This window comes from Leopardus geoffroyi, chromosome X (assembly GCF_018350155.1).
Source record: "Leopardus geoffroyi isolate Oge1 chromosome X, O.geoffroyi_Oge1_pat1.0, whole genome shotgun sequence".
Lineage (NCBI taxonomy): Eukaryota > Metazoa > Chordata > Mammalia > Carnivora > Felidae > Leopardus > Leopardus geoffroyi.
This window is the reverse complement of record NC_059343.1, coordinates 61,550,571-61,575,697: the sequence shown is the minus strand read 5'-3', so window position 1 is coordinate 61,575,697 and position 25,127 is coordinate 61,550,571. Positions and strand designations below refer to the sequence as shown.

The following is a 25,127-nucleotide window of genomic DNA, read 5'->3' as shown; positions in this document are numbered from 1 at the left end:
CACACAGGACGTACGGCCTGCTGAAACACTATTGGCTTTTCTCCCTGTCACTCTCCAGCGTACCCTTTGAGTCGGCAGTCGGCCTGGGTTCCCAGACCTCAGCCAGGCAGATGGGATGAAGCTGGGGATGTTTGCTTGCAGGGTCTTCGGGAGCCCTTAGGGAATTCTGCATGCAAAACTGGGTGAGCGGGAGAGCCAGAAAAAAGTAGGGGTGGAGTGACAAAGTGATTACATATATAAGGCCCATGATTTTAGACTGTGTGTCTTGGCAGAGAGATTATACTTCAGTAAGTGCATCTTCAGTTAGTTTGTCTCTGTAACCAAAAGGGGAAGTAAAAAAAAATGCCTAGCAAGCTGCTGAAGAGCCTGCCCTCTACTAGACTGTTTCTACAAACTGCAGCTTCCTAAGTGTGCTTGACCAACAGTGTTCCTTGTCTTTATTCCTTGGGACCTACACTGTTCAGTTACCATGGGGATCCTGACAGCATTTCAGATCCAAAACCACTTAGCTTCTTTTAAGTACTTGCAAAGACATTTTTTTTTTAATTCTTTTGAGAAATAATGTCTAGGGCAGTACTTTTCAACACCAGTGTGTATTGGAACAATTGTAATACTTGTTAAAATGAAAGTTCTCATGGCCTTTGAGATTCTGATTGAGTAGATCTGAGATGGGATCAAAGAATCTTTGTTTTTAACAAGTAACCTGTCAATTATGACCTTTTTTTAAATGACGCTCTGTGAGAAAGAGTGATTTACCGGCTCCCTTTTTAAAGGGCTCTAACACGAAAGTCAGAAACCTGCTAATTCTGCTAAAAAAGTATTGAGCAGCCTTTAACAAGTCCCTTTCCCTCTCTGGACTTGCCTTTCCCCATCTATAAGTGAGAAGCATTAGCTATTTGACCCCTAGATGTTCTTACAATTTTGACATTCTATAATTCCATTTTGCCTTCCAAAAAACCAACTCTTAAAATTCCCTGTTCCACAGAGGAACATAAGCAACATATGAGAGATGCAGAGTAACATGAGTAACAGACAACAGGAATATGCAGGCCTTTGGTGGGACTTGAGCCTTGATCTGGCTCTCTATTTTCAATTTTTTGTTTGTTGTTTCAGTATTGGTATTAAAGGTATTTTTCTCCCTCTTTTTCACTCCTGTTTTCTCTCCTTTGTTCCTGACCCTATAGGTCAGTACACTATTAGCTGTAATTATCGAGTTTAAATTTGATTTGATGATAAGAATTGCAGCCTAGGATTATAATCCCAGTCACTTTTGAAAGCTTGTGCATCTTTGCATCTAGCACAGAATGCAGTTCAAAGCATCTCTGGACTTCAAAGCCAAATCTGGCTACTTTACCAATGGGTGCTCTAAAGGAAAACACTGCAGTACATTATTGTTTCATTATCAGTAATTTAAATGCAGTAATGAATTTAAAATGGTATTTAAAATGGTCTTCCAAGACCAAAACTGCACTGTAGTCATATTTGTCTAGTGTCTCATCAGGCAAATGGCTTTGTTGTCAATGCCACAGAATAGGAATTAGAACAGTACAATTGCCAGTGTGTCTTGTGTTTCACTCTTATAGGAAATACCCACATATACGCTTACTTATATTAACCAATAATCATTAGCAAATTTATGTATCTAGTTATTTAAGATGCTACTAAAAGCACAATTCACTAATGATTAATCATAACACCTAAAATTTGGTGGTTCATAGTTTACAAAGAGCTTCTATACATTCTCTCATTTTAATTTTCAAAAAAAAAAAAAAAACTTAAGGATTACCAGTCCCCATTTATAGATAATATCTGTGTGATTCTTTTTTCCTAAAGTGACTTGTCGAGGATCACATATCCAAAAAGAAGCAGAGCCAATACAGAAACCTCAGTCTTTTGACTTCAAATCCAGCCTTCTTTACACACACCTGCAGAACTATGAAATCATTCATTCAGTTAACGAATACTAGTTGAGCCATTACTATACGCCAGGCACGTTGCTAGGTGCTAAAACAGATACAAAGAAAAATGTGTGAAGATCTTGATATTCTCCATGGTCAGAGAGGTCATGGAAACCAAAGGACAATATTAAGCAGCATGGAGACCTACACCAAAGATACTAGTAGCAGAATTGGCAAGTTTGAATTTAGCTCTCTTGCTTACATTTTTATGGAGTTACAAAGCCTGATAAAGCAAAAGCTGGAAAATTTTCCTGTAGAAATTGAGATGATTATAAACTTTATTTTAGGTTTTGAGCTCTAAGTTTGATATAATCCCTGGAATTATGGGAAGCAAGAAACCAATTGCTTGTATCAATAGAACTCCTTCACATGCATTTACATAGTGCCTTTGGAAAGTACTTACATATAGGCTATCTCATTCAACATCGTGGAGTAGTTAGGCTCAGTATTATGATTCCCGTTTTACAGGTGAGAGAAATTGAGTCCAATATGCTGAACCTTGCTATAAGCTTAATTGTGCAAAGAGTAAGACAAGGAATTAGTGAAAAAAACCATTTGAGGATGACAGGTGGGGGAGTGGGAGAGGACCAAAATCTAAAGGATGGAAAATGTAGTAAATAATACTATGCTGTGCCACCCTCATCCCCCATGAAAACCCAAATACTCTCCCACAGCTGCCTAGAATATTGTGGGTCTGGGTCCAGCCTCATAACTTATTCCCTTGCCAGTAACTGTCCTGTTATGAAGGATCTTCCCCACTCAATGTTACGCACACCCCCTTCTCGTCTCCAGAACAGCCTGCATCTATTGATAACACTAGGTGAGGATACAAAGACTCAGCCCTCTTGACAAAACATATCTCAACATCATAGAGGCCATATATGAAAGGCCCACAGGTAATATCATCCTTAATGGGGAAAAACTGAGAGCTTTCCCACAAAGGTCAGAAACACAATAGAGATGTCCACTCACATGACTGTTGTTCAATATACTACTAGAAGTCCTAACCTCAGCAATCAGACAGCAAAAATAACTAAAAGGCATACAAATCTTCAAGGAAGAAGTCAAAATCTTACTATCTGCAGGTGACTTTTTACTGTATATAAAGAACCCAAAAGACTCCACCAAACAATTGCTAGAACTGGTACACAAATTCAGTAAAGTCGCAGTATACAAAATCAATGTACAGAAATCTGTTGCATTTCTATACACCAATATTGAAAGAGCAAAAAGAGAAATCAACGAATTGATCCCATTTACAATTGCACTGAAACCATAAGACACCTAGGAATAAACCTAACTAAAGAGGTAAAAGATCTGTACTCTGAAAACTATAGAATAGTAATTTAAGAAATTGAAGATGACACAAAGAAATGGAAATATATTCCATGCTTATAGATTGGAAAAACAAATACTATTAAAATGTCTATTCTACCCAAAGCAATCTACACATTCAATGCAATCCCTATCAAAATAACACCAACATTTTTCAAAGAGCTGGAACAAACAATTCTAAAACTGTATGGAACCAGAAGAGACCCCAACTAGCCAAAGTAACATTGAAAAAGAAAACCAAAGCAGGAAGCACCACAATTCTGAACTTCAAGCTGTATTACAAAGTTGTAATCATCAAGACAGTATGGTACTGGCACAAAATCAGACATAGATCAAAGGAATAGAAAAGAACCCAGAAATAGGCCCATAACTATATGGTCAACTAATCTTTGACAAAGCAGGAAAAATTATCCAATGGAAAAGTCTCTTCAGCAAATGGTGCTAGGAAAACTGGGCCACTATTTTAACATTTAAATTCAAGTTAGTTAACATATAGTGTAGTATTGGTTTCAGGAATAGAATTAAGTGATTCATCACTTACATATAGCACCAGTGCTCATCACAAATGCCCTCCTTAATTCCCATCACTCATTTAGCCCATCCCACAAACCACCTCCCCTCCAGCAACCCTTGTTTTCTTGTCTATGTTTAAGAGTCTCTTGTGGTTTGCTTCCCTCTCTGTTTTTATCTTATTTTACTTGTCCTTCCCTTCTCCTATGTGCATCTATTTGATTTCTTAAATTCCACATATGAGTGAAATCATATAATATTTGACTTTCTCTAACTGACTTATTTCACTTAACACAATACACTCTGGTTTCATGCATGTTTTTGCAGATGGCAAGCTTTCATTCTTTTTGAACTCCAAGTAATATTCCATTCTTCTTCTTTATCCATTCATCGGTTGATGGATGTTTGGGCTCTTTCCATAATTTGGCTATTATTGATAGTGCTGCTATAGCACTATAGTTTATGTTTATAAACATTGTGGTGCATGTGTCCCTCAAATCATCATGTTTGTATCCTTTGGGTAAATACCTAGTAGTGCAATTGCCGGGTCTTAGGGGAGTTCTCTTTTTAATTTTTTGAGGAACCTCCATACTGTTTTCCAGAGTAGCTGCACCAGTTGGCATTCTCACCAGCAGTGCTAAACTGTTTGCCTTTCTCTGCACCCTCGCCAACATCTGTTGTTGTTGACTGAGTTGTTAATTTCAGCCATTCTGACAGGCATGAGGTAGTATCTCATTGTGACTTTGATTTGTATTTCCCTAATGACGAGTGATTTTGAGCATCTTTTCATGTGTCTGTTAGCCATCTGGATGTCTTCTTCGGAAAGTGTCTATTCATATCTTCTATCCATTTCTCAACTGGATTATTAGTTTTTTGGGGGTTGAGTTTGATAAGTTCTTTATAGATTTTGGATACTAACCCTTTACCCAATATGTCATTTGCAAATATCAGTTGCCTTTTAGTTTTGTTGATTGTTTCCTTCGCTGTACAGAACCTTTTTATCTCGATGAGGTCCCAATAGTTCATTTTTGCTTTTATTTCCCTTGCCTTCACAGGCATGTCAAGTAAGAAATGCTGTGGCCAAGATCAAAGAGGTTGCTTGCTGCCTGTTTTCTCCTATGGGATTTCTCCTATGGGATTTTTTATGGTTTCCTGTCTCACATTTAGGTGTTTTTCCATTTTGAATTTTTTTGTGTGTTTGGTGTAAGAAAGTAGTCCAGTTTCCCAATGGACTCAACAGATACATTCAGAACATTTCATAGTAAAGCAACAGAATACACATTATTTTCTAGTGGACATGGAAGATTCTCCAGAATAAATCACATGCTGGTCCTTCTGCGAAGGAAACAATCAACAAAACTAAGTCAACCTACAGAATGAGAGAAGATATTTGCAAGTGATACATTGGATAAAGGGTTAGTATCCAAAATCTATAATGAACTTATAAAACTTAATGCCCATCAAACAAATAATCCAGTGAAGAAATAGGCCATGGACATGAATAGACACTTTGCCAAAGAAGACATCCAAATGGGTGACAGACACATGAAAAGATGCTCCACATCACTCACCATCATGGCAATACAAATCAAAATCACCATGAGATACCACCTCACACCTGTCAGAATGGCTAAAATTAAAGCTCAGGAAACAACAGATGTTGGCAAGGATGTAGAGAAAGGGGAACCCTCTTACAGTGATGGTGGGAAAACCAACTGGTGCAGCCACTCTGGAAAACAGTATGGAGGTTCCTCAAAAAGTTAAAAGTGGAACTACTCTATGACCCAGGAACTGCTCTACTAGGTATTTATCCAAAAGATACAAAAATGCTGACTCAAAGGGCCACATACACCCCAATGTTTATAGCAGCACTATCAACAATAGCAAAATTATGGAAAGAGCCCAAATGTCCATCAACTGATGAATTGATAAAGATGTGATATATATAATGGAATATTAGCTATCAAAAATAATGAAATCTTGCCATTTGCAACAATGTTGATGGAGCTAGAGTGTATTTTTTTTTTATTTTTTTTTTTTATAATATATGAAATTTATTGTCCAAATTGGTTTCCATAAAACACCCAGTGCTCATCCCAAAAGGTGCCCTCCTCAATACCCATCACCCACCCTCTCCTCCCTCCCACCCCCCATCAACCCTCAGTTTGTTCTCAGTTTTTAACAGTCTCTTATGCTTTGGCTCTCTCCCACTCTAACCTCTTTTTTTTTTTTTTCCTTTTTTCCTCCCCCTCCCCCACGGGTTCCTGTTACGTTTCTCAGGGTCCACATAAGAGTGAAACCATATGGTATCTGTCTTTCTCTGTATGGCTTATTTCACTTAGCATCACACTCTCCAGTTCCATCCACGTTGCTACAAAAGGCCATATTTCATTTTTTCTCATTGCCACATAGTATTCCATTGTGTATATAAACCACAATTTCTTTATCCATTCATCAGTTGATGGACATTTAGGCTCTTTCCATAATTTGGCTATTGTTGAGAGTGCTGCTATGAACATTGGGGTACAAGTGCCCCTATGCATCAGTACTCCTGTATCCCTTGGATAAATTCCCAGCAGTGCTATTGCTGGGTCATAGGGTAGGTCTATTTTTAATTTTCTGAGGAACCTCCACACTGTTTTCCAGAGCGGCTGCACCAATTTGCATTCCCACCAACAGTGCAAGAGGGTTCCCGTTTCTCCACATCCTCGCCAGCATCTATAGTCTCCTGATTTGTTCATTTTGGCCACTCTGACTGGCGTGAGGTGATACCTGAGTGTGGTTTTGATTTGTATTTCCCTGATAAGGAGCGACGCTGAACATCTTTTCATGTGCCTGTTGGCCATCCGGATGTCTTCTTTAGAGAAGTGTCTATTCATGTTTTCTGCCCATTTCTTCACTGGGTTATTTGTTTTTCGGGTGTGGAGTTTGGTGAGCTCTTTATAGATTCTGGATACTAGCCCTTTGTCCGATATGTCATTTGCAAATATCTTTTCCCATTCCGTTGGTTGCCTTTTAGTTTTGTTGGTTGTTTCCTTTGCTGTGCAGAAGCTTTTTATCTTGATAAGGTCCCAGTAATTCACTTTTGCTTTTAATTCCCTTGCCTTTGGGGATGTGTCGAGTAAGAGATTGCTACGGCTGAGGTCAGAGAGGTCTTTTCCTGCTTTCTCCTCTAAGGTTTTGATGGTTTCCTGTCTCACATTCAGGTCCTTTATCCATTTTGAGTTTATTTTTGTGAATGGTGTGAGAAAGTGGTCTAGTTTCAACCTTCTGCATGTTGCTGTCCAGTTCTCCCAGCACCATTTGTTAAAGAGGCTGTCTTTTTTCCATTGGATGTTCTTTCCTGCTTTGTCAAAGATGAGTTGACCATACGTTTGTGGGTCTAGTTCTGGGGTTTCTATTCTATTCCATTGGTCTATGTGTCTGTTTTTGTGCCAATCCCATGCTGTCTTGATGATGACAGCTTTGTAGTAGAGGCTAAAGTCTGGGATTGTGATGCCTCCTGCTTTGGTCTTCTTCTTCAAAATTCCTTTGGCTATTCGGGGCCTTTTGTGGTTCCATATGAATTTTAGGACTGCTTGTTCTAGTTTCGAGAAGAATGCTGGTGCAATTTTGATTGGGATTGCATTGAATGTGTAGATAGCTTTGGGTAGTATTGACATTTTGACAATATTTATTTTTCCAATCCATGAGCAGGGAATGTCTTTCCATTTCTTTAAATCTTCTTCAATTTCCTTCGTAAGCTTTCTATAGTTTTCAGCATACAGATCCTTTACATCTTTGGTTAGATTTATTCCTAGGTATTTTATGCTTCTTGGTGCAATTGTGAATGGGATCAGTTTCTTTACTTGTCTTTCTGTTGCTTCATTGTTAGTGTATAAGAATGCAACTGATTTCTGTACATTGATTTTGTATCCTGCGACTTTGCTGGATTCATGTATCAATTCTAGCAGACTTTTGGTGGAGTCTATCGGATTTTCCATGTATAATATCATGTCATCTGCAAAGAGCGAAAGCTTGACTTCATCTTTGCCAATTTTGATGCCTTTGATTTCCTTTTGTTGTCTGATTGCTGATGCTAGAACTTCCAGCACTATGTTAAACAACAGCGGTGAGAGTGGGCATCCCTGTCGTGTTCCTGATCTCAGGGAAAAAGCTCTCAGTTTTTCCCCGTTGAGGATGATGTTAGCTGTGGGCTTTTCATAAATGGCTTTTATGATCTTTAAGTATGTTCCTTCTATCCCGACTTTCTCAAGGGTTTTTATTAAGAAAGGGTGCTGGATTTTGTCAAAGGCCTTTTCTGCATCGATTGACAGGATCATATGGTTCTTCTCTTTTTTTTTGTTAATGTGATGTATCACGTTGATTGATTTGCGAATGTTGAACCAGCCCTGCATCCCAGGAATGAATGCCACTTGATCATGGTGAATAATTCTTTTTATATGCCGTTGAATTCGATTTGCTAGTATCTTATTGAGAATTTTTGCATCCGTATTCATCAGGGATATTGGCCGGTAGTTCTCTTTTTTTACTGGGTCTCTATCTGGTTTAGGAATCAAAGTAATACTGGCTTCATAGAATGAGTCTGGAAGTTTTCCTTCCCTTTCTATTTCTTGGAATAGCTTGAGAAGGATAGGTATTATCTCTGCTTTAAACGTCTGGTAGAACTCCCCTGGGAAGCCATCTGGTCCTGGACTCTTGTTTGTTGGGAGATTTTTAATAACCGATTCAATTTCTTCGCTGGTTATGGGTCTGTTCAAGCTTTCTATTTCCTCCTGGTTGAGTTTTGGAAGAGTGTGGGTGTTCAGGAATTTGTCCATTTCTTCCAGGTTGTCCAATTTGTTGGCATATAATTTTTCATAGTATTCCCTGATAATTGTTTGTATCTCTGAGGGATTGGTTGTAATAATTCCATTTTCATTCATGATTTTATCTATTTGGGTCATCTCTCTTTTCTTTTTGAGAAGCCTGGCTAGAGGTTTGTCAATTTTGTTTATTTTTTCAAAAAACCAACTCTTGGTTTCGTTGATCTGCTCTACAGTTTTTTTAGACTCTATATTGTTTATTTCTGCTCTGATCTTTATTATTTCTCTTCTTCTGCTGGGTTTAGGCTGCCTTTGCTGTTCTGCTTCCATTTCCTTTAGGTGTGCTGTTAGATTTTGTATTTGGGATTTTTCTTGTTTCTTGAGATAGGCCTGGATTGCAATGTATTTTCCTCTCAGGACTGCCTTCGCTGCGTCCCAAAGCGTTTGGATTGTTGTATTTTCATTTTCGTTTGTTTCCATATATTTTTTTATTTCTTCTCTAATTGCCTGGTTGACCCACTCATTCGTTAGTAGGGTGCTCTTTAACCTCCATGCTTTTGGAGGTTTTCCAGACTTTTTTCTGTGGTTGATTTCAAGCTTCATAGCATTGTGGTCTGAAAGTATGCATGGTATAATTTCAATTCTGGTAAACTTATGGAGGGCTGTTTTGTGACCCAGTATATGATCTATCTTGGAGAATGTTCCATGTGCACTCGAGAAGAAAGTATATTCTGTTGCTTTGGGATGCAGAGTTCTAAATATATCTGTCAAGTCCATCTGATCCAATGTCTCATTCAGGGCCCTTGTTTCTTTATTGACCGTGTGTCTAGATGATCTATCCATTTCTGTAAGTGGGGTGTTAAAGTCCCCTGCAATTACCACATTCTTATCAATAAGGTTGCTTATGTTTATGAGTAGTTGTTTTATATATTTGGGGGCTCCGGTATTCGGCGCATAGACATTTATAATTGTTAGCTCTTCCTGATGGATAGACCCTGTAACTATTATATAATGTCCTTCTTCATCTCTTGTTACAGCCTTTAATTTAAAGTCTAGTTTGTCTGATATAAGTATGGCTACTCCAGCTTTCTTTTGGCTTCCAGTAGCATGATAAATAGTTCTCCATCCCCTCACTCTCAATCTAAAGGTGTCCTCAGGTCTAAAATGAGTCTCTTGTAGACAGCAAATAGATGGGTCTTGTTTTTTTATCCATTCTGATACCCTATGTCTTTTGGTTGGCGCATTTAATCCATTTACATTCAGTGTTATTATAGAAAGATATGGGTTTAGAGTCATTGTGATGTCTGTATGTTTTATGCTTGTAGTGATGTCTCTGGTATTTTGTCTCACAGGGTCCCCCTTAGGATCTCTTGTAGGGCTGGTTTAGTGGTGACAAATTCTTTCAGTTTTTGTTTGTTTGGGAAGACCTTTATCTCTCCTTCTATTCTAAATGACAGACTTGCTGGATAAAGGATTCTCGGCTGCATATTTTTTCTGTCTAGCACACTGAAAATCTCGTGCCAATTCTTTCTGGCCTGCCAAGTTTCAAAAGAGAGATCCGTCACGAGTCTTATAGGTCTCCCTTTATATGTGAGGGCACGTTTACCCCTTGCTGCTTTCAGAATTTTCTCTTTATCCTTGTATTTTGCCAGTTTCACTATGATATGTCGTGCAGAAGATCGATTCAGGTTCCATCTGAAGGGAGTTCTCTGTGCCTCTTGGATTTCAATGGCTTTTTCCTTCCCCAGTTCAGGGAAGTTCTCAGCTATTATTTCTTCAAGTACCCCTTCAGCACCTTTCCCTCTCTCTTCCTCCTCTGGGATACCAATTATGCGTATATTATTTCTTTTTAGTGTATCACTTAGTTCTCTAATTTTCCCCTCATACTCCTGGATTTTTTTATCTCTCTTTCTCTCAGCTTCCTCTTTTTCCATAACTTTATCTTCTAGTTCACCTATTCTCTCCTCTGCCTCTTCAATCCGAGCTGTGGTGGTCTCCATTTTGTTTTGCATTTCATGTAAAGCGTTTTTCAGCTCCTCATGACTGTTCCTTAGTCCCTTGATCTCTGTAGCAAGGGATTCTCTGCTGTCCTGTATACTGTTTTCAAGCCCGGCGATTAATTTTATGACTATTATTCTAAATTCACTTTCTGTTATATTATTTAAATCCTTTTTGATCAGCTCATTAGCTGTTGTTATTTCCTGGAGATTCTTCTGAGGGGAATTCTTCCGCTTGGTCATTTTGGATAGTCCCTGGCGTGGTGAGGACCTGCAGGGCACTTCCCCTGTGCTGTGGTGTATAACTGGAGTTGGTGGGCGGGGCCGCACTCCGACCTGATGTCTGCCCCCGGCCCACCGCTGGGGCCACAGTCCGACTGGTGTGTGCCTTCTCTTCCCCTCTCCTAGGGGCGGGATTCACTGTGGGGTGGCGTGGCCCGTTTGGGCTACTTGCACACTGCCAGGCTTGTGATGCTGGGGATCTGGCGTATTAGCTGGGGTGGGTAGGCAAGGTGCACGGGGGCAGGAGGGGCAGGCTTAGGTCGCTTCTCCTTAGGTGATCCACTTCAGGAGGGGCCCTGTGGCAGCGGGAGGGAGTCAGATCCGCTGCCGGAGGTTTGGCTCCGCAGAAGCACAGAGTTGGGTGTTTGCGCGGAGCGAGGAAGTTCCCTGGCAGGAACTGGTTCTCTTTGGGATTTTGGCTGGGGGATGGGCGGGGGAGATGGCGCTGGCGAGCGCCTTTGTTCCCCACCAAACTGAGCTCTGTCGTCCGGGGGCTCAGCAGCTCTCCCTCCCTTTGTCCTCCAGCCTTCCCGCTTTCTGAGCAGAGCTGTTAACTTATGACCTCCCAGACGCTAAGTCGCGCTTGCTGTCGGAACACAGTCCGTCAGGCCCCTCCGCTTTTGCAGGCCAGACTCCGGGGCTCTGCTTGGCCGGCGAGCCGCCCCTCCGCCCCGGCTCCCTCCCGCCAGTCCGTGGAGCGCGCACCGCCTCGCCGCCCTTCCTACCCTCTTCCGTGGGCCTCTCGTCTGCGCTTGGCTCCGGCGACTCCGTCTGCTAATCCTCTGGCGGTTTTCTGGGTTATTTAGGCAGGTGTAGGTGGAATCTAATTGATCAGCAGGACGCGCGGTGAGCCCAGCGTCCTCCTACGCCGCCATCTTCCTCTCCCCTAGAGTGTATTAACATGCTAAGTGAAATAAGTCCATCAGAGAAAGACAAATACCATATGATTTCACTCATATGTGGAACTTAAGAAACAAAACAGAAGAACATAGGGTAGGGGAAGGAAAAATGAGATAAAAACAGAGAGGGAAGCAAACCACAAGAGACTCTTAACCATAGACAAAATACTTAGGGTGGCTGGAGGGGAAATGGTTGGTGGGATGGGCTGAATGGGTGATGGGCATTAAGGAGGGCACTTGTTGTGATGAGCACTGGGTGCTATATGTAAGTGATGAATCACTAAATTCTACACCTGAAACCAATGCTGCACTATATGTTAACTTGAATTTAAATAACATCTTGGAAGAAAAATAAATAAAAATAGGGACGCCTGGGTGGCTTAGTCGGTTAAGCATCTGACTTTGGCTCAGGTAATAATCACAGTTCGTGGCTTCGAGCCCCATTTAGGCCTCCACACTAACAGTCTGGAGCCTGAGCTTGCTTCAATTTCTGTGTCTCCCTCTCTCTCTGCCCCTCCCCTGCTCATGCTCTGTCTTTCTGTCTCTCTCTCAAAAATATATAAATAAATATTTTTAAAAAGAAGAAAAATAAATAATAATAAAACATAAGAACAAAATAAAGACTAAGCAAGCATCCTTGCTTCAATATGAAATATCTCTGGAAGGCCATTCAACCCCAGAGCTCCTCTAAAGTTGGCTGAGTCTCCTGTTGCAACTTCTTCCTCTACAATCCTACTTCTTTTAATCCTTCTCAAGCGTTGTTCTCAAAGTGCACTCCCTATTAAACTTCTTACACACAAATCACTACCTTGGAACTTATTTCCAAAGGCACCTAACCTATTACAGAGAGAAATAGAATTCCAAATAACCCCACTCTCACAATGTCTGTGTTAACTCATACTTCAAACTGTTAAAAATATATAAAGAAGCAATGCTACAGTTGATTAAACCCCTACTTTGTAAATTGCAGTATCAGGCCTAGTTATCAGTGAAATGGATTGACAAGATTAATTAAATGTGTTCCGCCTTTGATTAGTTAAAAAGAATTCTGAAGACTATAAACTAATATGCACTTGTTTGCAAAAAATTCCAACACATCCCTTAACTATTACTGAGATGAAATACTCTGGCACCATGTATTGTATTGCATCCAGCTTCTGTTACAATATTTCTGTTGACTGTAGAATTTCTCTGCAATTGGAACATCCCACAAGAGGCAATTCAATGTCTACTGCTTAAAAGAACATCAGACAAGGAGTCAAGAAGAAAGGATTTCAATTTCTCTTATTTTTTATTTATAGGACGTTGGGCGAGTTTCTTCCCCTCTCTGGGACCCAGGATCTTTATTCAGTAAATATGGAAATAGGGCTTCGGGGCCCCTTGCAAATCTTATTAATAAGATATTTACACAATGGCTGTGGGAGATCCTTGAGTAGGATACTGAAGTTCTGAGCAAAGTAATGAGTGTGGCTGAAGTATGGATATTACTCCAGGCCCAAAAGTTATATTTCAAATACCACCCCCACCACTCTTATCCATATATATATATATATATATATATATATATATATATATATATATGTAATCAAAGGCATGTGACTACAATAGTTGGCAGAATTTGGAGAGGATTGTAAATCCGCCAGTTTGTCTAGATCTGGTGAGAGGATACTGTGTCCATGGCCAAAAAATGCCATGGCCCAAGTCATGATTTACAGATTAAATACCTAATAACTTGACTGGATTATGGGTGAAAGGGAAGCAGCACTGACACTGAGGCACATATGAGCTCACATACATGCCTTCCTTAGTCAGTTTGACTGCTATAACAAGATACCATAGACTGGGTGGCTTAAAAAGCAGAATCTTATTTCCCGGGGTTCTGGAGGCTGGATGTCCAAGATCAGAGTGCTTGAGTGGTTGGGTTCTGGTGAGAGCCCTCTTCCTGGTTTGCAGATGTCTGCCTATTTGCTGTGTCCTCACATGGTAGGAACAGGAGATATCATCTCTCTCATGTTTCTTCATGTAAGACTACTAATCCTGTTTATGAGGGCCCCACACTCATGACTCAATTACTTCCCAAAGTCCCTACCTCCAAGTACCATCACATTGGGGATTAGGACTTTAACATATGAAATTTGAGGAGACCCAAACATTCAATCCAGAGCAAAGTTTGTTTGTGATCAATTTGTGAGGCAAATAAAAAGGTCACAAGACCACTTTTTATGTCTCATTTTCCCATCCCAGAAAGTGCCCTTATGCTCTCTCCCTCCATTAAAATCTATTCATTCTTTCAACAAGTATTTATTAAGAATCAATTTTGTGCCAGACACTATTCTTAGCTGTTGGGTGGTGAACAAAACAGACTAATACCCCTGTTCTCATGAAGTTTATAGTCTATTGTCAGGGAAACAGACAATATATAAAATAAATAATTGAAATATACATTATGTTAGATGATTGCAAGCAGGGAAGGGAAATAAGAAGTAATGACAGAAAGAAGACAGTAATTTTAAATGGGGTGGTGAAAAAGCCCTTATGAGATTAAGACTTAAAGAGAAAGACCTGAATAAGGAAAGGAAGGAATCTGTGAAGATACCTAAGAAAAGTGTTGCTGGCAGAGGCAATAACAAGTGCAAAGATTACAAGGTACAAGTGAGTTTGGTGTGTTAAGGAGCAAAGTCAAGTGAGGTTGGTGTGTTAAGGAGCAAAGTCAAGTGAGGTTGGTGTGTTAAGGAGCAAAGTAAGAACAGAGCAGAGTGAGGGGTAGCAGCAATATCAGATGAGGTCAGAGTAAACTGAGAATGGGTGTGCAGATCTTATGGAGCCTTTTTGGCCATTGTAAGAGCATAAAATTCTTCTCCGAGATGAGAATACATTAGATGATTTTAAGCAGAGAAATGATATGATGATTTTTTAACAGGATCACTCTGGCATGTTAGGAGAAAGAACCATGAGGAGTCTAGATGCAAGAAGTCCAGTTAGGAAGGTACTGAAACAATCCAGGGAAGAGATAATAGTATCTTGGATCTGGTGGAAAAGGGTGGGAAGTGGGCAAATCTTGAAATATGTTAAGGATAAAGCCTATGATTTTTGCCAGGAGATTGTATATGGAGTGAGAGAGAAGGAAAAGAGTCAAGAATGACTCCAAGATTTCTGACCAGAGCAATAGGGGAGATTAGAATTTGTATTTACTGAGATAGTGAAGACTGAATAAAGCAGGATTTAGGATGAAGCATAGATCAATAGTTCAATGTTGAAAATGTGAAGCCTGAGATGACTATTAGATATCTAACTGGAGATGTTAACTAGGAAGTTGGATATATGGCACAAATTTAGAGGGAAAGTCCCTTGCAGGAGATGTAAATTTGAGAATCATCAGTGTTTAGTTGATATTTAAAGCCATAAGACTGGATGAAATCAAGGGAGTGGAGATGATAAATAGATAGATAGATAGATAGATAGATAGATAGATAGATAAAAGAGGTTTAAAGGCAGAACTCTGAAAAATTGACTTCTAGCATGGCAGCATTAGTTGCTCTCCAGAGAAACTAGTAAAGATTATTTTTAAAAATGTTTAGACATCTGGAAATATTCCTAAAAGCAAAAAGCAAGTAAAGAAACATCTACTCAATAAAAGTTACAAAAATTAGGAAACAAAAATTGACTGTGGGCTGAAGGGCATGGGAAGAGCCATGCTGGGCTGTGCCTGTGAAGGTCGTGCCATGCTGTGAGGAAACTCCCATTTGTAACCCGTGGAAAATACCAGAAAAGTTTTTCAAGGGGAAATTATCCAATTTTGTAACTTAATGGAGGAAACTGATGAAAAATAATAAAGATAGAAATCCATCATGGTCTAAGCAATATTTCAACACAAGTAGTCTTTACAGCCAGCTTCCCAAGAAAATGGTCCCTGGTTGGGTTTTAGTTTAATCAGTCACTGGTTTTTCCAGCTCCCAGTAGAGGTCTCAGGGCCAGAGTGGCCAGACCAGAGATGTGGAGGGGATCACATTAGACCAATGAGGAGGAAATATCACAGGGGAATCTTAAGACTGGAAGTCGTCCTAGTGACTTAGGTGGTGATCCTGTGCCCAAAAGACAATTCTGTAAGAATAGTAGGATAAACCTAACCAAAGAGGTAAAAGATCTGTACTCTGAGAACTATAGAAAGCTTATGAAAGAAATTGAAGACACAAAGAAATGGAAAAACATTTCATGCTCATGGATTGGAAGAACAAATATTGTTAAAAGGTCGATACTACCCAAAACAATCTACACATTCACTGCAATCCCAATCAAAACAGCACCATCGTTCTTCACAGAACTAGAAAAAACATTCATAAAATTTGTATGGGACACATAAAAACCCAAGTAGCCAAGTAATATTGAAAAAGAAAACCAAAGCTGGAGGCATCACAAGTCCGGATTTCAAGCCGTATTACAAAGCTGTAATCATCAAGACAGTATGGTATTGGCACAAAAACAAATAGATCAATGGAATAGAATAGAGAACCCAGAAATGGACCCACAAATACATGGCCAACTAATCTTTGACAAAGCAGGAAAGGGTATCCAGTGGAAAAAGACAGTCTCTTTAGCAAATGGTGCTGGGAGAACTGGACAGCAACATGCAGAAGAATGAAACTGGATCCCTTTCTTACACCATCCATAAAAAAAAATTCAAAATGGATGAAAAACATAAATGCGAGACAGGAAACCATCAAAATCCTACAGGAGAAAAAAAAAACTACAAGAGAAAACATGCAGTAACCTCATTGACCTCAGCTGCAGTAACTTCTTACTTGACATGTCTCTGAAGGCAAGGGAAATAAAAGCAAAAATGAATTACTGGGACCTCATCAAGATAAAAAGCTTCTGCACAGTTGAGGAAACAATCAACAAAACTAAAAGTCAACTGATGGAAATGGGAGAAGATATTTGCAAATGACATATGAGATAAAGCGTTAGTATCCAAAATCTATAAAGAATTTATCAAATTCAACACCCAAAAAACAAATAATCCAGTGAGGAAATGGGCAGAAGACATGAATAGACACTTTTCCAAAGAAGACATCCAGATGTTGAACAGACACATGAAAAGATGCTCAACGTCATTCATCATCAGGGAAATACAAACCAAAACCACAGTGAGATCCACTTCACACTGCTCAGAGTGACTAAAACTAAAAATTCCGGAAACAACAGATGTTGCCACGGATGTGAAGTAAAAAACTTGGCAGGCAAGAAGGAGTGGCATGATATACACCAATGCTGAATGGGAAGAAATATGCAGCCAAGAACACTTTATCCAGCAAGGCTATCATTCAGAATAGAAGGAGATATAAAGAGTTTTCCTGACAAACAAACACTGAAGGAGTTCATGAATACTAAATCATCCCTGCAAGAAATAGTAACGGGGACTTCTTGAGTACACTAGAAAGTAACAGAGAAAATATCCAGAAACAATGAAAAAAATGTAATAAAATGGCACTAAATTCATATTTATCAAAGATTACTTTTAATGTAAATGGACTAAATGCTTTAATCAAAAGACATAGAATGTCAGAATGGATAGAAAAAAACAATACCTATCTATATGCTGCCTACGAGGGACTCATTTTAGACCTAAAAACACCCGCAGATTGAAAGTGAGGGAATGTAGAAACATCTATCATGCAAATAGACATCAAAAGAAATCCAGAGTAGCAATACTTATATTTGACAAACTAAATTTTAAACCAAAAACTGTACCAAGAGTTGAAGAAGGGCACTTTATCAAAATGAAGGGGACTATCCAACAAGAAGATCTAACAATTGTAAATATTCATGTGCCCAACTTGAGTGAAATCAAATATATAAAACACTTAATAACAAACATAAAGGAAAACATGGATAATAATACAATAATAGTAGGGGACTTCAAAACCCACATATATCAATGGAAATGTCATTCAAATAGAAAATCAACAAGGAAACAATGGCTTTGAATGACACACCGAACCAGATATATTTAATAGATATATTCAAAATATTTCCTTCTAAAGCAACAGAATACATATTCTTTTTAAGTGCACATGGGACATTCTCTAGAATAGATCACATACGATGTCACAAATGAGGCCTCAACAAGTACAAAAAGATTGAGATCATACTGTGCATCTTTTCCATCCACAACACTATGAAACTTAAAGTCAACCACAAGAAAAACTTTGGAAAGCCCGCAAATACACAGAGATTAAAGAACATCCTATTAAAGAATGAAGGAAATCAAAAGAGGAAATAAAAAAAGTACATGGAAACAAATAAAAATGAAAACAGGATGGTCTAAAAGAATGAAAGAAAGAAAGAAAGAAAGAAAGAAAGAAAGAAAGAAAAGAAAAAAGAAAAGAAAAGAAAAGAAAAGAAAAGAAAAGAAAAGAAAAGAAAAGAAAAGGACAATGGTCCAAGAATTTTGGGATGCAGCAAAAGCAGTCCTCAGAGGGAGTATATAGTGATATGGGCTTACCTCAAGAAACAAGAAAAATCACAAATATCCTATCTTTACATCTAAAAGGAGCTAGAAAAAGAACAACAAATGAAGTGTAAAGCCAGCAGAAGAAGAGAAATAATAAAGATTAGGGCAGAAATAAGTGATTTAGAAACAACAACAACAACAAAAAAAAAACAACAGTAGACCAGATCAATGAAATCAGGAGCTGGTTCTTTGAAAAAATTAATAAAATTGATAAACCCATAGCCAGACTTAACAAAAAGAAAAGAGAAAGGACCCAAATAAAATCACAATGAGAGAGGAGGAAGAACAAACAAAAACACAGAAATTCAAACAATTATGAGAGAATATTATGAAAAATCATATGCTAACAAACTGGGAAATCTAGAAGATATGGGTAAATTCCTAGAAATATATAAACTACCAAAACTGAAACGGAAAGAAATAGAAAACTTGAACAGACCAATAATCAGCAAAGAAATTGACTAAGTAATCAAAGAAATCTCCCAACAAACAAAAGTCCAGGGCCAGATGGCTTCACAGGGGAATTCTACCAAATCCTTAAATAACAGTTAGTACCTATTCTTCTTCAACTATTCCAAAAGACAGAAACAGGAGGAAAACTTCCAAACTCATTCTATGAGGCCAGCATTACCCTGATTCCAAAACCAGAGAAAGCCTCCACTAAAAAGACAACTACAGGCAGGTATCTCTAATGAACATGGGCCAAAAAAATCTCAATAAAATACTAGAAAATTGGATACAACCATACATTAATAGAATTAATAGATTCATCATGATCAAGTGAAATTTATTCCTGGAGTGCAAGGTGGTTCAGTATACACAAATCAATCAATGTGATACACCACATTAATAAAAGAAAGGATAACAGCCATATGATCCTCTCAATAGATTCAGAGAAACCATTTGACAAATTACAACATCCATTCTTGATGAAAACCCTCAATACAGTAGAGATAGAAGGAACATATCTCAACATCGTAAAGGCCATATACAAAAAACTCACAACTAATATCATCCTCAATGGGGGAAAAGTGAGAGCTTTTCCTCTATGGTCAGGAAATAGACCAGGATGTCCACACTCACCACAGTTATTTGCCATACTATCGGAAGTCCTAGCCTCAGCAATCAGACAACCAAAAGGAATAAAAGGCACCAAGTCAGCAAGGAAAAAGCAAGCTTTCACTATTTGCAGGTGACCTGATACTCTATATGGAAAACTCAAACGATTCCACCAAACAATTTTCTAGAACTGATACACAAATTCAGTAGTCATAGGATACAAAATCAATCTGTAGAAATCTGTTATATTTCTATACACCAATAATGAAGCAGCAGAAATAGAAGTCAAGGAATCGATCCTATTTACAATTGTACCAAAACCCTTAAGATACCAAGGAATAAACTTAACCAAAGAGGTAAAAGATCTCTACTCTGAAAACTATAAAATGCTGATGAAAAAAATTGAAAATGACACAAAAAAATGGAAAAAAATCCCATGCCCATGGATGGGAAAAACAAATATGTTAAAATATCAATACTACCCAAAGCAACCTACACATTCAATGCAATCCCTATAAAAATACCAGGAGCATTTTTCACAGTGCTAGAACAAATGATCCCAAAATTTGTATGGAACCATAAAAGACCCCAAATAGACAAAGCAATCCTAAAAAAGAAAAGAAAAGAAAGCTAGAGGCATAACAATTCCCGACTTCTATTTACATTACAAAGCTGTGATCCAGACAGTATGGTGCTGTCACAAAAACAGACACATAGATCAATGGAACTCAGAACACTCAGAAAGGGACCCACAAGTATATGGTCAACTATCTTCAACAAGGCAGGAAAGGATTTCCAATGGAAAAAAAGTTTCTTCAACTAATGGTGTTGAAAAAACTGTACAGCAGTATGCAAAAGAATGAAACTTTCGTACAGCATACACTTTCGTACACCATACACAAAAATAAAATCAAAATGGATGAAAGACCTATATGTGAGACAGGAAACCATTAAAATCCTACAGGAGAACACATGCGGTAACCTCTTTGACATCAGTCATAGCAACATGCTACTAGAAATACCTCTTGAGACAAGGGAAATAAAAGCAAAAATAAGCCATTAGGACTTCATCAAGATAAAAAGCTTCTGCACAGTGCCAGAAACAATCAACAAAAGTAAAAGGCAACCTACAGAATGGGAGAAGATATTTGCAAATGACATATCTGATAAATGACTAGTATCCCAAATATATAAAGAGCTTATAAAACTCAACACCCAAAAGCCAAATAATCCAGTTAAAAAATGTCCACTTAAAATCCAGACATTTTTCTAAAGACATCCAGATGGCTAACAGACACATTAAAAGACACTCGACATCACTCATCATTCAGGAAATACAACTCAAAACTACACTAAGATATCACCTCAGACCTGTCACAATGGCTAAAATTAACAACACAGGAAACAACAGATTTGGTGATGATGTGGAGAAAGGGGAGTCCTCTTACACTGTTGGTGGGAATGCAGTCTGGAAAATAGTATGGAGCTTCCTCAAAAAGTTAAAAATAGAACGACCCTGTGATCTAGCAATTGCACTACTAGGTAATTACAAAAATATTGATTCAAAGGGAAACATGCACCCTGATGTTTATAGCAGCATTACCATCGATAGCCAAATTTTTTAAAGAGCCCAATGTCTATCGACTGATAAATGGATAAAGAAGATGTGATGTATATATCTATACAATGGAATTTTATTCAGCCATAAAAAATAATGAAATCTTGCTATTTGCAACAACATGGATGGAGCTAGGGAGTATTATGCTAAGCGAAATAAGTCAGAGAAAGGCAAATACCATATGATTTTACTCATGTGTGGAAAATAAGAAAAAAACGGATAAACATAGGGAAAAAAAAAGAGAGGCAACGCATAAAACAGACTCTTAACTACAGAGAACAAACTGAGTATTGCTGGTGGGAAGGTGGGCAGGGGATGGGTTAAATGGGTGATGGGTATTAAGGAGAGCAATTGTGTTGAGCACTGGCTGTTGAATATAAGTGATGAGTCACTAAATTCTACACCTGAAACTAATATTACACTGTAGGTTAACTAAGTGAAATTTAAATAAAACTTGAAAAAGAAAAAGAATAAATATAATTTATTTTTTAGAGCATTTTTAGGGTCCTAGTAAAATTGAGCAAAAGGTAAAGAGAGTTCCCATATATCCCCTGCCTTCACACAACACAATCTACGCCAGTATCAAAACCTCACCTCAGAGTGGTAAATTTATTACGGTCAATAAACCTACATTGACACATGCAAATTTCATAGATTATATTAAAACTCATTCTATGTGTTTTGACAAATGTGTAATTAAATGTGTCCACCATTATACTATCATACAGAATAGCTTATTGCCCTAAATATCCTTTGTGCTTTGCCTATTCATCCCTTGCTCCTCTTCAACCCTCTAGCAACCACATATCCTTTCACTGGGTCCATAGTTTTGCCTTTTCAAGAATGTCATAGGGTTGGAATTACACAGAATGTGGCCTTTTCATATGGCTTCTTTCACTTAGTAATATACATTTGAGATTCCTCCGTGTCTTTTCATGTCTTGATAGCTCATTTCTTTTTAATAATATTGCATCGCATGGATGTACCACAGTTTATTCATTGATGCACCTAATAAAAACCATCTTTTTTGCTTCCAAATTTTGACAACTATGAATAAAGCTGCTGTAAATATTTATGTGCAGGTTTTTTTAATATGAAATTTAATGTCAAATTGGTTTCCATACAACACCCAGTGCTCATCCCAACAGGTGCCCTCCTCAATACCCATCACCCACCCTCCCCTCCCTCCCACCCCCCATCAACCCTCAGTTTGTTCTCAGTTTTTAACAGTCTCTTATGTTTTGCCTCCCTCCCTCTCTAACCTTTTTTTTCCCCTTCCCCTCCCCATGGTCTTCGGTTAAGTTTCTCAGGATCCACATAAGAGTGAAAACACATGGTATCTGTCTTTCTCTGTATGACTTATTTCATTTAGCATAACACTCTCCAGTTCCATCCACGTTGCTACAAAAGACCATATTTCATTCTTTCTCATTGCCAAGTAGTATTTCATTGTGTATATAAACCACATTTTCTTTATCCATTCACCAGTTGATGGATATTTAGGCTCTTTCCATTTAGGCTATTGTTGAAAGTGCTGCTATAAACATTGGGGTACAAGTGCCCCTATGCATCAGCACTCCTGTATCCCTCGGATAAATTCCTAGCAGTGTTATTGCTGGCTCATAGGGTAGATCTATTTTTAATTTTTTGAGGAACCTCCACACTGTTTTCCAGAGCAACTGCACCAGTTTGCATTCCCACCAACAGTGCAAGAGGGTTCCCATTTCTCCACATCCTCGCCAGCATCTATAGTCTCTTGATTTGTTCACTTTAGCCAATCTGACAGGTGTGAGGTGGTATCTCAGTGTGGTTTTGATTTGTATTTCCCTGATGAGGAGTGACGTTGAGCATCTTTTCACGTGCCTGTTGGCCATCTGGATGTGTGCTTTGGAAAAGTGTCTATTCATGTCTTCTGCCCATTTCTTCATAGGATTATTTGTTTTTCAGGTGTGGAGTTTGGTGAGCTCTTTATAGATTTTGGATACTAGCCCTTTGTCCGATATGTCATTTGCAAATATCTTTTCCCATTCCGTTGGTTGTCTTTTAGTTTGTTGATTGTTTCCTTTGCAGTACATAAGCTTTTTATTTTGCTTTTAATTCCCTTGCCTTTGGGGATGTGTCAAGTAAGAAATTGCTGTGGCTGAGGTCAGAGAGGTTTTTTTCTGCTTTCTCCTCTAGGGTTTGATGGTTTCCTATCTCACATTCAGGTCCTTTATCCATTTTGAGTTTATTTTTGTGAATGGTATGAGAAAGTGGTCTAGTTACAACCTTCTGCATGTTGCTGTCCAGTTCTCCCAGCACCATTTGTTAAAGAGGCTGTCTTTTTTCCATTGGATGTTCTTTGCTGCTTTGTCAAAGATGAGTTGGCCATACGTTTGTGGGTCCAGTTCTGGGGTTTCTATTCTATTCCATTGGCCTATGTGTCTGGTTTTGTGCCAATACCATGGTGTCTTGATGATGACAGCTTTGTAGTAGAGGCTAAAGTCTGGGATTGTGATGCCTCCTGCTTTGGTCTTCTTCAAAATTCCTTTGGCTATTCGGGGCCTTTTGTGGTTCCATATGAATTTTAGGATTGCTTGTTCTAGCTTCGAGAAGAATGCTGGTGCAATTTTGATTGGGATTGCATTGAACATGTAGATAGCTTCGGGTAGTATTGACATTTTAACAATATGTATTCTTCCAATCCATAAGCACGGAATGTTTTCCCACTTTTTTATATCTTTTTCAATTTCCTTCATAAGCTTTCTACACTTTTCAGCATACAGATCTTTTACATGTTTGGTTAGGTCTATTCCTAGGTATTTTATGCTTCTTGGTGCAATTGTGAATGGGATCAGTTTCTTTATTTATCTTTCTGTTGCTTCATTATTAGTGTATAAGAATGCAACTGATTTCTGTACATTGATTTTGTATTCTGCAACTTTGCTAAATTCATGTATCAGTTCTAGCAGACTTCTGTTGGAGTCTATCGGATTTTCCATGTATAATATCATGTCATCTGCAAAAAGTGAAAGCTTGACTTCATCTTTGCCTATTTGGATGCCTTTGATTTCCTTTTCTTGTCTGATTGCTGATGCTAGCACTTCCAACACTATGTGAAACAACAGCGGTGAGAGTGGACATCCCTGTCGTGTTCCTGGTCTCAGGGGGAAAGCTCTTAGTTTTTCCCCATTGAGAATGATATTAGCTATGGGATTTTCATACATGGCTTTGATAATGTTTAATATGTTCCTTCTATCCCGACTTTCTCGATGGTTTTTATTAAGAAAGGATACTGAATTTTGTCAGATGCTTTTTCTGCATCCATTGACAGGATCATATGGTTCTTATCTTTACTTTTATTAATGTGATATGTCACATTGATTGATTTGTGAATGTTGAACCAGCCCTGCATCCCAGGAATGAATCCCACTTGATCATGGTGAATAATTCTTTTTATATGCTGTTGAATTTGATTTGCTAGTATCTTGTTGAGTATTTTGCATCCATATTCATCAGGGATATTGGCCTATAGTTCTCTTTTATTTTCTGGGTCTCTGTCTGGTTTAGGAATCAGAGTAATGCTGGCTTCATAGAATTAGTCTGGAAGTTTTCCTTCTGTATCTATTTTTGGAACAGCTTGAAGAGGATAGGTATTATATATGTTTTAAATGTGTGGTAGAATACCCCTGGGAAGCCTTTTGGTCCCATCCTCTTATTGGTTGGGAGATTTTTGATAACTGAACAATTTCGTTGCTGGTTATGGGTCTGTTCAAGTTTTCTATTTCCTCCTGATTGAGTTTTGGAAGTCGGTGGGTACTTAGGAATTGTCCATTTCTTCCAGGTTGTCCAGTTTGTTGTAATATAATTTTTCATAGAATTCCCTGATAATTGCTTGCATTTCTGAGGGATTGGTTGTAATAATTCCATTTTCATTCATGATTTTATCTATTTGGGTCATCTCCCTTTTCCTTTTGAGAAGCCTGGCTAGAGGTTTATCAATTTTGTTTATTTTTTCAAAAAACCAACTCTTGGTTTCATTGATCTCCTCTACAGTTTTTTTAGGTTCTATATTGTTTATTTCTGCTCTGATCTTTATTATTTCTCTTCTTCTGCTGAGTTTTGGATGTCCTTGCTGTTCTGCTTCTATTTCCTTTAGGTGTGCTGTTAGATT

At 38.4% G+C, this 25,127-nt stretch overlaps 1 long non-coding RNA gene across 1 annotated transcript; it reads left to right on the top strand.

Moving 5' to 3' along the window:
* Positions 1-2,824: 2,824 nt before the first annotated feature.
* LOC123595069 lies at positions 2,825-19,504 on the top strand. The gene is made up of 3 exons (XR_006711012.1): positions 2,825-3,021; positions 14,571-14,576; positions 19,474-19,504. It is a non-coding gene; the product is annotated as an uncharacterized LOC123595069 (long non-coding RNA).
* Positions 19,505-25,127: the final 5,623 nt, after the last annotated feature.